The sequence below is a fragment of the Pituophis catenifer genome, unplaced genomic scaffold (assembly GCF_029215685.1).
Source record: "Pituophis catenifer annectens isolate HBS135680 unplaced genomic scaffold, rPitCat1.0.hap2 SCAF_8, whole genome shotgun sequence".
Classification (NCBI taxonomy): domain Eukaryota; kingdom Metazoa; phylum Chordata; class Lepidosauria; order Squamata; family Colubridae; genus Pituophis; species Pituophis catenifer.
In genome coordinates this window covers 27,064,293-27,078,028 of record NW_027256888.1, presented here as the reverse complement: position 1 = coordinate 27,078,028, position 13,736 = coordinate 27,064,293, and the positions used below count along the sequence as shown (strand labels likewise).

The 13,736-nt window shown below is 43.3% G+C and overlaps 1 protein-coding gene across 6 annotated transcripts in view; it reads left to right on the top strand.

The window, feature by feature from the left end:
* TAPT1 (transmembrane anterior posterior transformation 1) overlaps positions 1-13,736 on the top strand; it is a 237,882-nt gene that overhangs the window by 164,600 nt on the left and 59,546 nt on the right. The gene's annotated exons all lie outside the window — the stretch shown is intronic.

Genomic DNA, 13,736 nt, shown 5'->3' with positions numbered 1-13,736 from the left:
CATTATAAAAACCCTCTTGTTTGAGATCTTCTCGATATCTAGAAACTATTTGCATATATGAAAACCAGTCCATCTTACATCCCTGATCTTCTAATTCCTGCTTTAATTTAAGTTCTCCCTTTTCATCCAATAATTCACTATATCTAATAATTTGTTCCCTTTTAAATATTACTGGATATGAAAAAGCTTCAATTGTAGATACCCAGACTGGAATCTTCAGATAGTGATATTTTTTAACCTTCTCCCAATTCAACCAGAAAGCTTCCTGTATCTGATATCTCCTAAAGTACCCCTGTATTTTAGTTCCTTTATAGCATAGAAAGGCATGCCATTCCATCAACAAATCATGTCCCTCCAAGTTCAATAATCTAGTATTTCTCAAAGTTATCCATTCTTTAATCCACATTAAACTTGTTGCTTGATAGTATAATTCAAAGTTAGGCAGGCCAAAGCCACCCCTCATTTTAGCATCTTGTAACAACTTTAATTTTATTCTCGCCTTCTTTCCCTGCCAAATATATTTCAATATCATTTTATTCAAATCTATAAAGAATTCCTTACACAACTTGATCGGGATTGTCTGAAATAGATACAAAATTCTAGGCAAAATGTTCATCTTAATCGTTGAGATCCTACCAATCAAAAATAGCTGCAAATTTCCCCATTTCATCAAATCTTGCCCTATTTGTTCTTTAAGCTTATTATAATTATTTTCTTTAAGTGTGCTACACCTTGCTGTCAAATAGATGCCCAAATATTTTACCTTATTTGTAACCTGCATCTTTGAAATCTCCATCAATTCCTCTTTTTGCTTTTTCAATGTATTTTTAGTCATTATCTTAGTTTTATCTTTATTAATTTTCAAGCCAGCTACTTTCCCAAACTCTTCAATAGATTCTATCAATTTATTTATTGTTATTAATGGTTCCTCAATAATAAAGACCAGGTCATCTGCAAAGGCTTGTAATTTATATTCTTCTTTTCATATTTTCATACCTTTTATCTCTTTTTCTTCTCTGATATTTCTATTTAAAACTTCTAAAGTCAATATAAACAACAATGGGGACAACGGACATCCTTGTCTAGTACCTTTTTCTATTTCAATAGAGTCAGTCAATTCACCATTTATCATTACTTTTGCCATCTGTTTAAAATATATAGCTTCAATTGCCTGGATAAATTTCCTACCAAAGCCCATCTCTTCCATTTGAAGTATCATAAATTGCCAGTTAACATTGTCAAAAGCTTTTTGTGTATCTAAAAATATCAACACCATCTGCTTTTCCGGATGTGCTTCGTAGTATTCTAAAGTATCCAGAATTATTTTTTTATTATCTCTAATTTGTCTTTTTGGGAGAAATCCATTCTGATCTGTATGTATAAAATTATTCAGGTATCTCTTAAGTCTTTCTGCCAGTATTGTAGCAAAAATTTTGTAATCTGAATTTAGCAGGGAAATAGGCCTATAATTTTTGATTTGTTGTGGGTCTGTATCTTCCTTATGAATCAATGTAATGTACGCCTCAGTCCATGATTTGGATATTTTCTTCTTTATCATCACTTCATTCATGACATCCAGTAATGGGAGACTTAAAGATTCTTGTAATGTCCTGTAATATTCAACAGGTAAGCCATCTGGTTCTGGTGCCTTTCCATTCTTCTGTTTCTTAATTGCTTCTGTTAATTCCATCATTGTTATATTCCCCTCCAACATCTCTTCAGTATCTTTGGGAATCCGAGGTAATTTTGCATCTTGTAGATATCTTGCCACTTTTTCCTCCTCTATCATCTCTCTCTTGTAAAGTTGTCTATAATATTCTTGTATTATTTTCCCCATCTCTTTATTTCAAAATTTACTTTGTCCTTGATCATCAACTAGTTAAATTATTTTTCTTGATTCTCTTTCTTTTTTCAATTTATATGCTAGCCATCTTCCTGGTTTATTCGCATTTTCAAAGTAATTCTGTTTTGCACTTCTTATTTTTTGGGGTAAATCTTCTTTCTCCAATAGGTCCATTTTATGTTTTATTGTGTCCATTTTAATTTTGATATCTTTCTTATATGGACCTTTCTGGAGTTCCTTTTCAAGTCTTTTATAATCGTCAATCAATATTTTAAAGTTCTGTCTTTTCTTAACATTTCTTTTCCTTGTATAGTCTATGATTAATCCTCTGGCATAGGCCTTTATTGTATCCCAATGATTTTGTGCCGATGTTTCCTTCTTGTTTTCTTTAAAGAAGAAGCCCAACTCTCTTTCCATTTTCTGTACAAAATCTTTCTCTTTTAATATTGTGGTATTTAAAGTCCATCTAGATCTTCTGTTACGCCCTTTCCATATAAATGTCACCAGATTATGATCTGCCCATAAATTAGGTTTTATTTCCACATGTTCTATATTCAACATCAAATCCATTGTTGTCCATATCATATCTAGTCTGGACCATCATACATATATTATCATATTCCATTTCAATTATTTTGTTATGTAATTTTCTATAAAAGTCTCTTTGATTGTCATTTGGAGCATATATTGCTACTAGAAGAATTTTCATATTATTATCTATTAATTCCACTATCAGAATTCTACCTTCTTCGTCTGCATATTTTTGCTCCACCAGTATTACATTTTTTATATATAAGGCAACTCCTCTCTTTTTACTTTTTGATATTAATAGAAAAGTTCTTCCAAGTTTTGATTGTATCAATAGTTGTTCATGCTGTTTTTTAATATGTACTTCTTGTAAACAAATTATGTCAAATTTTAGTTTCTCTAATTTAGTCCATTTACATTTATTGAAATAAATTTCCTTTCTTCCATGTTCATACTTTATATGTAGGTTTTGTTGCTCTAGATGATCTTACTTCACGTTGTTCCTTACGTTCCACAACCCCACCGACAGCTCCTTCTGTTGATTCAAGCATTGCCAGTTCTTCTTCTGTGAATGTAATTTGAACTACTGCAGCTTGTGTTTCAACTTGCATTACTACTTCTTTTTCTTTAAGAAGTTCATCGTAAAAAGCTCTTGCTTTCTCAATTGTATTCAACCTATATCTTTGGAGCTGCCATGTGAAAGTTAATCCTTCTGGGACCAGTCATCTATAGTTAACTCCTTTTTGAATCAAGATTTTTGTCAAGAATTGGCATTCTCTTCTCAGCTCTCTAATCTTTCTTGGTATTTTTTTCAAGACAGCCACTTCTTTCTCCTTGTACTTCAGGGTTTTTTCTCTAGCTGCCTGAAGTATTTGTGTTTTAATCAATTTCTTGGTAAATCTTATGTGTACTTCTCTTGGCAGTTTGTTGCGCATAGCATATCTGGTATAAACTCGATAAATTTTGTCCACCCCATCCATCATTTTCTCTTTAGTGATTTCTAGCTCCTCAGCCAGCAAATTAATCATAATATCCGCCAAATTTTCTCCTTTTTCTTCCTCCACATTTTGGAATCTCAAATAAAATTCTCCTTTGTCCATCTCCCATCCAATAAAACCACTTGTTTCTTGTTCAACCTCTCCCAATCTATTCTCTATTTCTTTTATTTTTTCCACGTTTTGATCATCTCTCTTCTCTAGTTTTGACATTCTTTCTTCATATTTTGACATTGTTTGCTGAATACTGATCACTTTTTCATCCATTTTTTGAACTTTCTCATCTGTCTTAAGTAGTTGTTCCATTCTTAAAACTGTTTGAAAAATCATTTGTAGTGATGGGTCTTTCTCCTTCTCTTGCTGCAACATTGCTTGTATAGATCTTTGTCCTCCGGATGGTGATGAGAAAGGCGTGGAGGCAGCAACTCCCACTGTTGCTACTTTTCTGCTCATTTTGTTGAATATCCAGCCAAAGCAACGTCCAGGGAAAAAAAACAAGTTTTAAAAAGAAAAAGCCAAGCAAATAAAAAAGAAAAAAGTGTCCATCTAAGCAGTCAAACCAATCTCTTTAATTTTTTTTCTTTTAAAAAGGCAGAGTTTAAAAAATTAGCAATGCTAATCTTCTCACTTCAATCCAGTCCCAGGCTATAGTGAAAGTGAAACATTTAAGTCTTTCAAATTAGATAATTGGGTGTTAGAAGAAAAACTTTTCCCTGTCATTTTTTCCTTGTCATTTCGCTGCTTCTCCTCTCTTACTCTCTATCTCCAGCTTCAAAATCTTTTTCCTTTAGGGTGTTCTTTGTATCATTTAAAGAAGTAAAGATTCTCTCACCGATCCGATTTACTGTCTTTCATTCCTCTCTTCCTGAAACTGCCCCAGCCTCGGCAGCCTATGGCTGCTGCTCCGCCACCAGAAAAAGAGCTTTCCTGGATCAACCAGGGACTTTGCGATGTCCCTGGGATCCACAGGATGTGCTCTCCACTACCACAGTCAAAACTAGACTGGGGGGTCTGAGATAGACCATCCAGCAGCGGAGTTATCGGCAGGAATTCTGGAGCCCCAGAAATTCCTGTCATCTCGCAGAGGCATCAGCTTCCGGCATTCCCTCTAAAGCTTTATGAAGCTTTCCATTATTTGTGGTTGGTCCTTTCTCATTATCGATGGATTTGTAGAATTGATGCTGATTTGGTCTAAACTGCAAATTCTGCTGAAATTGAATTATTTGATTGTCATAGCACTTGATTTTCCTTGTAATAACAATGACTCTATTATTATGGTTCACAGTTACTAAAGTAATAAAAAAATAACTGTGACCAGTCTTCTCATTTATGACCTTCAGGTCTGAAAGCAAAGGAAAGCTGAAGTTAAGTCCGTAAGCATAGTGATGGGTCTTATTTAGCTATCAACAACAACTGAATTGCTGGTCCCAATTGTGATAACTAACTTAAGGACTATTGCTAGTTATTTTCTCCTATGTTTTTGAAACATAAGAGATTGGCAGTGAAGCCTCTTTAATAGAATGATCTAAATCATTTAGCAAAATTAAGGTGTTGCTTCAAACCATAATTTAGTATAAAATCTGAATTTTAAAAACCGCGGTTTGTAGCAGCTTCACAGCAGGAGTTGTTGCTGGGCATAGATAGAAACATCCAGGATCTTGGATGCTGCATAACATCTATCCTTGTTCCATGATCTTGACAGTTTTCTTGCTGAATTGTAAGTATTTCCATTTGTATATACTTATGTCTGTGCTCATACTGACTTTGTTTGTGGTCAGTCTTGCACTTCAATATAGTCGTAACCAGCAGCTGGAACTGACACTGTTTATGTATAGAATTTATTTAGGATAGCTTTGGCTGTTGAGGATGATATGAAGTAAGTTTGGAAAAATATTCATGTGACTTTCAGAGTAGCTATATTTCCTGGTTTTTTATAAATATTTTTATAGGAATCTACTTTGTGATAGTTAAAAATTAGAATGCATTTTTGTATTTATCAGATTTGATTTAATTTAGATATTTTAAAATTTTGCTAAAGAAGACAAAATTTATTTGGAGTTTTTTTTTCTTCTGTTCGATTGTGTCTGATTCTTGGAGACTGCCTGGAAATGTCCCTGCAGTTTTCTTGTCAAGGTTCTTCAGAAGGTTTTCAGAAGGAGGCAAATAACCTGAGAAGGACTGAGAAGAAATTACTGGCCCAAGGTCACTCAGCTGGCTTCATGGCCTGTCCCAAGGGAAGACTAGAACTCATTATCTTCCAGTTTCTAGCCTGGTGCCTTAACCACTACACCAAACGAGGGGTAAATTGCCTCTGTCCTTAATTATGGAGTAGTATGTTGTGAAAAGCATGCTTTTGGAGCCTAGATTTAGGGTCATTTAAAAAAAAAAATGAAAAGTATGCCAAGCGTTTGCCTGCCTGCTTTCCATTTTCCAATCTCTAACATGAATTTTGCATAGTTGAAATAAAATCTAAAACTGAAGATCACAGGAGGCAATGTGGCTGTCAGTTCCTAGTAACGCATTCATCACAAATTGAACTCCGAGGCATTCCGTTTTCTCAAAGAATAAATTTATTTAGATACACCATCTTAGCACTAACTGGTGAAAAGCCAGTACTTAAGTTCTCGGACTTTTCACCCCAGTATAAATTTCAGTTTCTCAAGTTTCCAAAACAAACTGTCACATTGTCCAAGATGGGAGCTGGTTGCTTGGCGACTTCTCTCCTCCTCCAGTCAGCCAGCTGTTGGAATGTGTTTGACTCATCAGCTAGCTATGATGTTTTCGCTGAAGGCTCTATCCTCCTTCAGCTCCAAACTGTGTCAAACTGAATTCATGTCAGAATACCAACAATCCCACACCCCAATCAAATTCAGACTTGACAGGCTACCCCCCCCCTCAACAGAAGGAACACCCCTGCAAGAGTCGGGTTAGTCAGTGCCACTAGCTCCCTCTCCCTCCCCCGGGAGGCCTGTTGGATTTTTGAGGGTACTTGTCATGAAACTGCTTTACCAATCTATCTGCGCTTACTTTCCAGCTCTTCACCCAGGTGGCCTCAGAAAGTGTCAAGAGTTTGTTGCGGCACACATAAGCAGACTATTAAGCAGGATTCATTAATTTCTCTTTATATATAATATAACACATGAGGCATACAATACCCTTGTAGGTTTTTCCACGTTGTAGAGAAGAGAAATAGCAAGTACAAACACAGCACAAAATGGAAGCGCAAAGTGAAGGAGAGAGAAGCTAGTGCCCTCAAGTTTATATACACAACAGTAAAGCCACACCCAGGCTCCAAACTGTCTCTTACGGTCCCATACAACAAATACTATGTTTCAGTTACCAAACAGCCCTCATTGGCTGACCCTGTTGCTTTGCCCTATTCCAGTCTATGAACATACTCTGACAGAAAGTGGGTACCTCTTCCAATACACCAAGTATTCCAATTTTCCCCTTTGCACTCTTGAGCCTAAGAGTCTCTTTATCTCATACTGAGGTTAACCCTCGATCACCATGGCCTTAGGGGGTGCTCGACCTATTGGTCGGACTTGTGAACTCAATGCTGGTTTCAACAGGTGTTCTGACCTAGGTTTCCTGAGTCAGTAAAACACACGGGTAGTCCCAAAAACCTGTTTTATTTTAACAGCTGTGAATTCTGTTCATTCACAGATGAGTCCCAAATAGTTGTAAAGAGTCCTTCGGGATAAGGCTGATAATCACCCACCTTTATCTCCCTTGATACGTTGCCAAAGACCTAATTGGCAAAGCCACACGGAGTCCAGAATCAAACAGCTTCAGACTTTAAACCGCACAGAATTAACAACATTGCTTCCTGCAAAGGCCCACGTGCCTTTGCTCCTCTTTTAAGTCTTACGGGAGGGGCCAATCATCTCCAAGCCCTACTCCCGAGTTGTCCCTTTTGTTTTAACTGTTCTTGCCTTCTGGCAGCTCTGCGCATGTGTGCACTGGGAACAGGCTCCTCCTGTTCCTCTGCCTCGCTGAGGTCCGACTCTGGAGGCTTCGGAGGCAGCATATACCTCCCAGATGGCCCTTTCTCTGCCTCCAATGCAGAGCCCTCGTCTGAGTCTTCCCCAGACTCCAGGACTGGCCCATATTCCTCCCCAGCCTCCTCACTGTCAGACTCTGCTGCCAGCTCCGCAGGTTGCTGGCTGACCACAACAACAGGTTGCAGTGGAATACCAGATGTACCTTCTCCAGCAACCGGGGAAGTTGAAGTCGTACCTTGACCAGGTTTATCACTTTCACTATGGGGAATGGTCCTAGGAACTTGGGACCAAGCTTCTTTGAGGCTAGTTTTAATCTCAGATACTTTGTGGACAAGTAAACCCTATCCCTCACTTTAAACTCCGTTTGGGGAGACGGGTGCTTGTCAGTCTGTTTTTTATATGCCTTCGCTGCCTCATTTAGGGCCTGTTTCGTATTTTCCCGTGCTTTCTTCAGCGATTCCATCCACTCAGTTAGTGACATGGAGGAAGATGGTTCCCTAGGGAGCTTTGTTACGGGGACAAATTCTACTCCACTGGTCACTTGGAAGGGGGTCAGGCCAGTGCTTCTGTGCACAGCATTGTTGTACGCCACTTTAGCAAATGGCAGCAACTCTGCCCAGTCTGATTGCTGATAGTTGACATAAAATATTGCTCCATCATGGTGTTGGTCCATTCTGCGGTCCCATTAGTGCTGAGATGAAATGCTGAACTAAGCCCTTGTGAGGACCCAATGGCCCTCATGAACTTAGCGGTGCATTGGACCCCCTGATCAGAAATGATTCTGCGGGGGACTCAATGCAACCTATAAATATGCTTGATGTTAGCCAACTTCCACGCTCCCAGGAGTCCTGGGCAAGCTACAAAATGGCCCTGTTTGGAAAACAAGTCTACGGTCCAAATGACCGTCCAAATGTGGTTGGGGCAGTGGGCAATTGGGAGAGTGGTCTCTTCAGCACCTCGCTGGGCTTAGCTGGGGCCGTTGGCTGTCATGGCTCACCCCGATGAAGCCCTTTGGGCAGGTCCTCCGGTCCTGATTATGAGTCGCTGCGGGGAAGTCATATGGCCTCGACTCACCCGGAGGTGACAGGTCCCACTCTCTCTTGCTGGCAATGGCCGTCAGTTCCTTTGGCAACGCCTCCAGCTGGGGCCGTGCCGAACTCCGGGATGAGCCATGGGGCCAAGTGTCGTATTCCTCCTGGTCTGGGCTCCTCTTGGTCGGTGCCTGGACTCTGGGTGTCGGTAGCTTGGCTTTTGGCCAAGCGTTCTCTGCCACCACTTCAGCTGACTGCCTGGTGCTCTTGGGGGCCGGCCGCTTGCTCAGGCAGCCCCCCATCTCCGCCTGATTATCTCTCTCTCTTTTTCAATCCTCCGTCTTTCATGAGTCTTCCGACTCCCTGGGGTGCCCAGGGAGCAGCTGGGGCTCAGGACCCTGGAATGTAGCTCCTGTTGGAACAAAGTTTTTTAGGAGTACTGGCTTAATGTCAGGTTCCAAGTAATGCATCCATCACAAATTGAACTCTGATGCATTCTGTTCTCCAGCGCGCTGCTTGGAGAATCTAAAAGCGAGGGTTATTCATCAGTCCAGTAGTCAGCACTGAGTGTATGTGTCTTTAAATTTCTTTAGACACGTCCCCTTGTTCATCAGAGGCTCAGTTTTTATTCACTCAGTGAGCTAATCAGACTTGTTTTTTGCTCATCTCTGGTATCTGGACTTTTGAATAAATTCTTCACTTTTGGTTTCGTCTATTCTGACCTTGGATTGGACTTGACCTTGATTTGGATTTCGATTTGGACATTTTCGACTTGGTTTAGATTAACAAGGAATTTTTTTCCTTATTTCTGCTCCTCATTGTCAATGGCTGGGTAAGTCTTCTGGCCTCTACCCTGTCTGGCCATATCTATTTACCTATTAATGAGAAGCTCTGCCTTGCCAGGGTACCTTCTTCTTAATTAATTTGCCAATCGTGTCTGTTGGGGCGGCTAATGAGTCCCTGCCCTGCTCTCAGCGGCAAACTCGTGTCCTTTTAGAGCCTAATTTGCCGCTTTAGAGTCCCTGCCCTGCTCTCAGCGGCACACTCTTCCTGATCGCTTATTTTCCGGTGCAAGGGCTATTTTTGAGTAGCTGCACGCCTATTATTCTGTGGGGAAGGATCGGATCGTTGCTGCAGCCGATTCCAGTGAATTCGTGCAAGCGCTTGTGTAATGAGGCCGCCATTATGGCAGAGCACATTATGGTCCTTCTGGCCATTTTCTGCCCGGCAACAGGCTTGCGCATGCGCGGTAAGCCTACAGCTCAATTTTTGCCCGGGAAAGAGCTGCGCAGGCGCAGACTGCTTTCTGATGGTAGTTCTGCCCGGCAACAGTGCCACAGCCGCGCAGGGAGCTTCTCTGCGCCCTTTCTGTGCCCCTTACAGCTCTACAATGGCGAGCTGGGGCTGATACGTTAACCTTGCCAGCACAAAAGCCGTGGCTGGGGGAAATATTCAGTTATCTGTTAAGGGACAGTTTTATGGCAACAATAATCAGGAAACCGCTCTGGCGCCTTCTGCTGTAGGGAAGACTGTTTGCAGGATACAGTCTTTTGGAGATTTTTATCCCATGCCACTATTCTCAATGCAGCCCCCTTGCTTGATGCATGCCTGGCTGGTATATCTTTACCTGGCACAGGTTTGAGACAGCCAGTGCTAAGAAAACAGAAGTGGGAGGGGGGGAGTTGCTGTCACCAAACAGCCTTCTGTAAATGAGAATAATTTATACCATATATATATATATATATTTTAAAAAAGGAAAACTTCCCTTAATGAGGCATGTCTATTTTCTCATTGTGTCAAACATCTGCTTACCTTTATTCTCCTCATGTCTTCAGCATTTATCAACATGTATGACTGCGAGCTCTCCTCCGACTTGGAGCACAGTCCTGGGCCTTCTGAGGCTCCAGCTTCTCCAGGTCCTGCAAAGAAAAATACAAAAAAGCGGGATAGGCCCAGAAATACCACTGTCCCGACTGTTTCAACGAGGAGTCACACATCTTCTTCGGCTGCCAACAAGGATGCCGACAGACGTCATAAGGCGCTCGAGCGACAATTTGATCGGGCTCAGCGACAGGCTCAGTCAACTGCCTTGCGTGCAATCGTGCCAACTGCCGGCCCTGTAGTGCATTCTGCTCCTCATTCAGGGATCATGCCTTCTGTATACCAGGGTCACACTCCAGTGATCAACTCTTCTCCGATACCTGCAGTGGTAAATCCTCCCACTGCCCTCTCGCACGACATTGCAGTTCTGGTGGATTTGTCTCATACTTGGCCACCTACTCAGCGCCCTCCGCCGGAGGCTACTTACATCCCCATGGCCGCGGGGCTCCGCCCGGGGGGAACTTCACCTGTCATGCTAGCTTGTGACATCGAGAATCTCATTTCTCAAACTATATCCAAGACTTTGGCAGCTAGTGCACATCAATCTATATTGTACAGGCCGGTTTCTGTGGCTGTCCCTCCTCCGCCACCTCAGGTCTCTCACTACGATCACCCAGCAGACAGCTATTCGTCTCAGTTGGACTCTGCACAAGCTGAGGACTCCTCACTGGAGGATGAGGAGGCCCAAAGGGACATGGAGTTTTCCGACAATGACGATCTCCTTCCTGACAGACCAGCCTTCACTGGTCTCTTTCGACCGTCTCTATTTAAGTCCTTGCTACACAAGGCAAAGTCTTCTACTCATATGGCTACCTCGGAGGGCCTCTCCAATCCACCAACAGCGTCTCAGCCGCACGATACTCTGTTTAACATTCCTAAAACTGAACAGACATACATTCCGTGTCCTCAACTTTTCACAGAAGTTGTGCAGCGATCCTGGAGCCTGCCGTCCTCTTTGCCGGCACCTACCAGTCTTGACCGTAAGTTATACTGTTTGGCCCCGTCTCTACAGGACGTCTTGGCCATAGCAGTGGTGGTTACTCCTGTCGCAAACTTGACTTCATCATCCTCGCTCCTGTCTCATGACATCGCCAACAGCCTTCGGACAGAGGACCGGAAGGTGGAACTCACAGCCCGCAAGACACACAACGCGGCAGCCTGGGTGGTCAGGGCAGCGACCTCGGCATCGTTTTTCAACAGGGCGACCCTCATTTGGTTGCGCCAACTTCAGGAGCATTTGCCACCGGAGGACACGAGGTTCCACCAAGACATTAATAAGATTGTAGCAGCCACTGAGTATTCTGCTGATGCTTCACTCAATGCCACCAAGTTCGCGTCTCGTGCCCTGGTCTCTTTGGTGACATCCCGGCGTCTGCTGTGGCTGAGGCACTGGAGAGCGGACATGAAGTCAAAGTGGAGGCTTGCATCAGCCCCATATAAAGGGACACATCTCTTCGGGGAAGCGTTGGACCCGATTCTCGTGGAAGATAAGGACAAATGCAAAGTCATGCCCTCGTCTTACCGGCGGACTGAGCGCAAAATCCCCTCATATAGCCAGAGGCAGCCTTTTCGAGCTGAACCCAGACCCAGTGGGTCCTTCGTCACAAGACAATATTCCCAAGGATTTGATTGTTCCTATGACAGATCTTCCTTCTGAGATCGTGGCAGGCGCTCAGCCCCACCCAAACGCCCCTTCAGAGGTACGGGGACCCATGCCTTTCGAAGAGGCAAATGACGCCCTCCATCACCTTCCCATTGGCGGCTGCCTTCAGCACTTCACAGCCCAATGGGAATCGACGACGTCGGATGCATGGGTATTCCAGACGATCCAGCTGGGATTGACCTTGGAGCTTCGATCCTGCCTCCACAACAGGTTCATACAGTGCCCTGTGTCATCCAACCCAACCAAGCGTCGACTGATTGAGGCAGAGATACAACATCTCATCGACATTTGTGCCATAGAGCCGGTTCCCACAGAACACCATGGGATCGGTTTCTATTCAATCTTTTTCCTGGTTCCAAAACATTCCGGAGCCTGCCGGGGGATCCTGGATCTCAAAGAACTGAACAAATACATCCTATACCATCAGTTCAAAATGCAATCCCTGAAATCTATCTTGGGATGCATCAGTGGACCTCAAGGAGACCTATCTCCACATTCCGATCCGGCCTTCTCAACATCGGTTCCTCCGCTTTTCTTACAATCATCGGCATTTTCAGTACAGGGCGATGCCTTTTGGGCTTTCATCCGCCCCCAGGATCTTTACAAAGATCCTGTCAGCTGTAGCTGCACATCTTCGACAGATGCCAATCAGAGTACTTTGTTATTTGGACAATGTGCTCATCTTATCATCCACAAAGATCCACGCCACACGGGATCTGGCCATGGTTTGCCACTGCCTTCAGCAACATGGCTTCTCCTTGAATCTGCAACATCCCACGGGACAATGGAGATGCATGAAATCATCTTCCTGAGAAGACGAGACAGTAGCAAGAACGGGACGGACTGGAGCGAGAGAATCTGCAGAATCAATGTCCGGATGTTGCAGCATCGATCCGGGGACAGAAAAACCAGCCCCTTGCTGGAATGTATAACGGAACCCAGATGTAAGATCCTGGTAGTGGGGCACAAGTGGCTCTTTGGCAGATTCTACCCTGACCGGGTGGTTCTTCGGCTGGACCCATCGTTCCTGCCAAAAGTCAATTCCCTCTACCACCATCAACAGGAATTGGTTCTTCCAGACTTCTGCCTGGACCCGAGGTATCCGCAAGAGGCCCAATGGCACACCTTAGATGTCCGCAGGGCTTTGCGCAGGTATATTCGGAGGACTCAGCATTTCCGTAAGTCGGAAGCACTGTTCGTCTCTTTTCTGCCCGCGACGATGGGACGGAAGGTCTCCTTGTCCACCATCGGGAGATGGCTGAAAGCCTGCATCTCCAAGGCATACGTGCTTCAGAACAAACCGATTCCTGGCAGGATTTTACCTCATTCTACCCGAAGTGCATCCACCACGGCTGCTTGGGCGACTCAGGCCACCATCACTGACATCTGCAAGGCAGCAACATGGACGTCGCTGAATATTTTCATCCGTCACTATAAAGTTGATTCGTTCATCTCGGCTGACTCTTCGTTCGGTTGGTGGGTTCTGCAATCTATGTGTTCTGCTCCGGTCACGCATGTACAGCCTTCCGCCCCACCCCCACCCCTATTTAAAACTTGCTTGGGCATGTCCCTCACTTTTGGATTCTCCAAGCAGCGCGCTGGAGAACGGACGTTTCTTACCTGAACGTCCCTTCTAGGCGCGCTGCTGGAGAATCCAACCCGCCCGGTCAGGCTGCTGAACCTGGAACTCGCACGTCTCCTTGAACTGTTTCTTCTGGAACAAAAACTGAGCCTCTGACGAACAAGGGGGCGTGTCTAAAGAAATTTAAAGACACATACACTCAGTGCTGA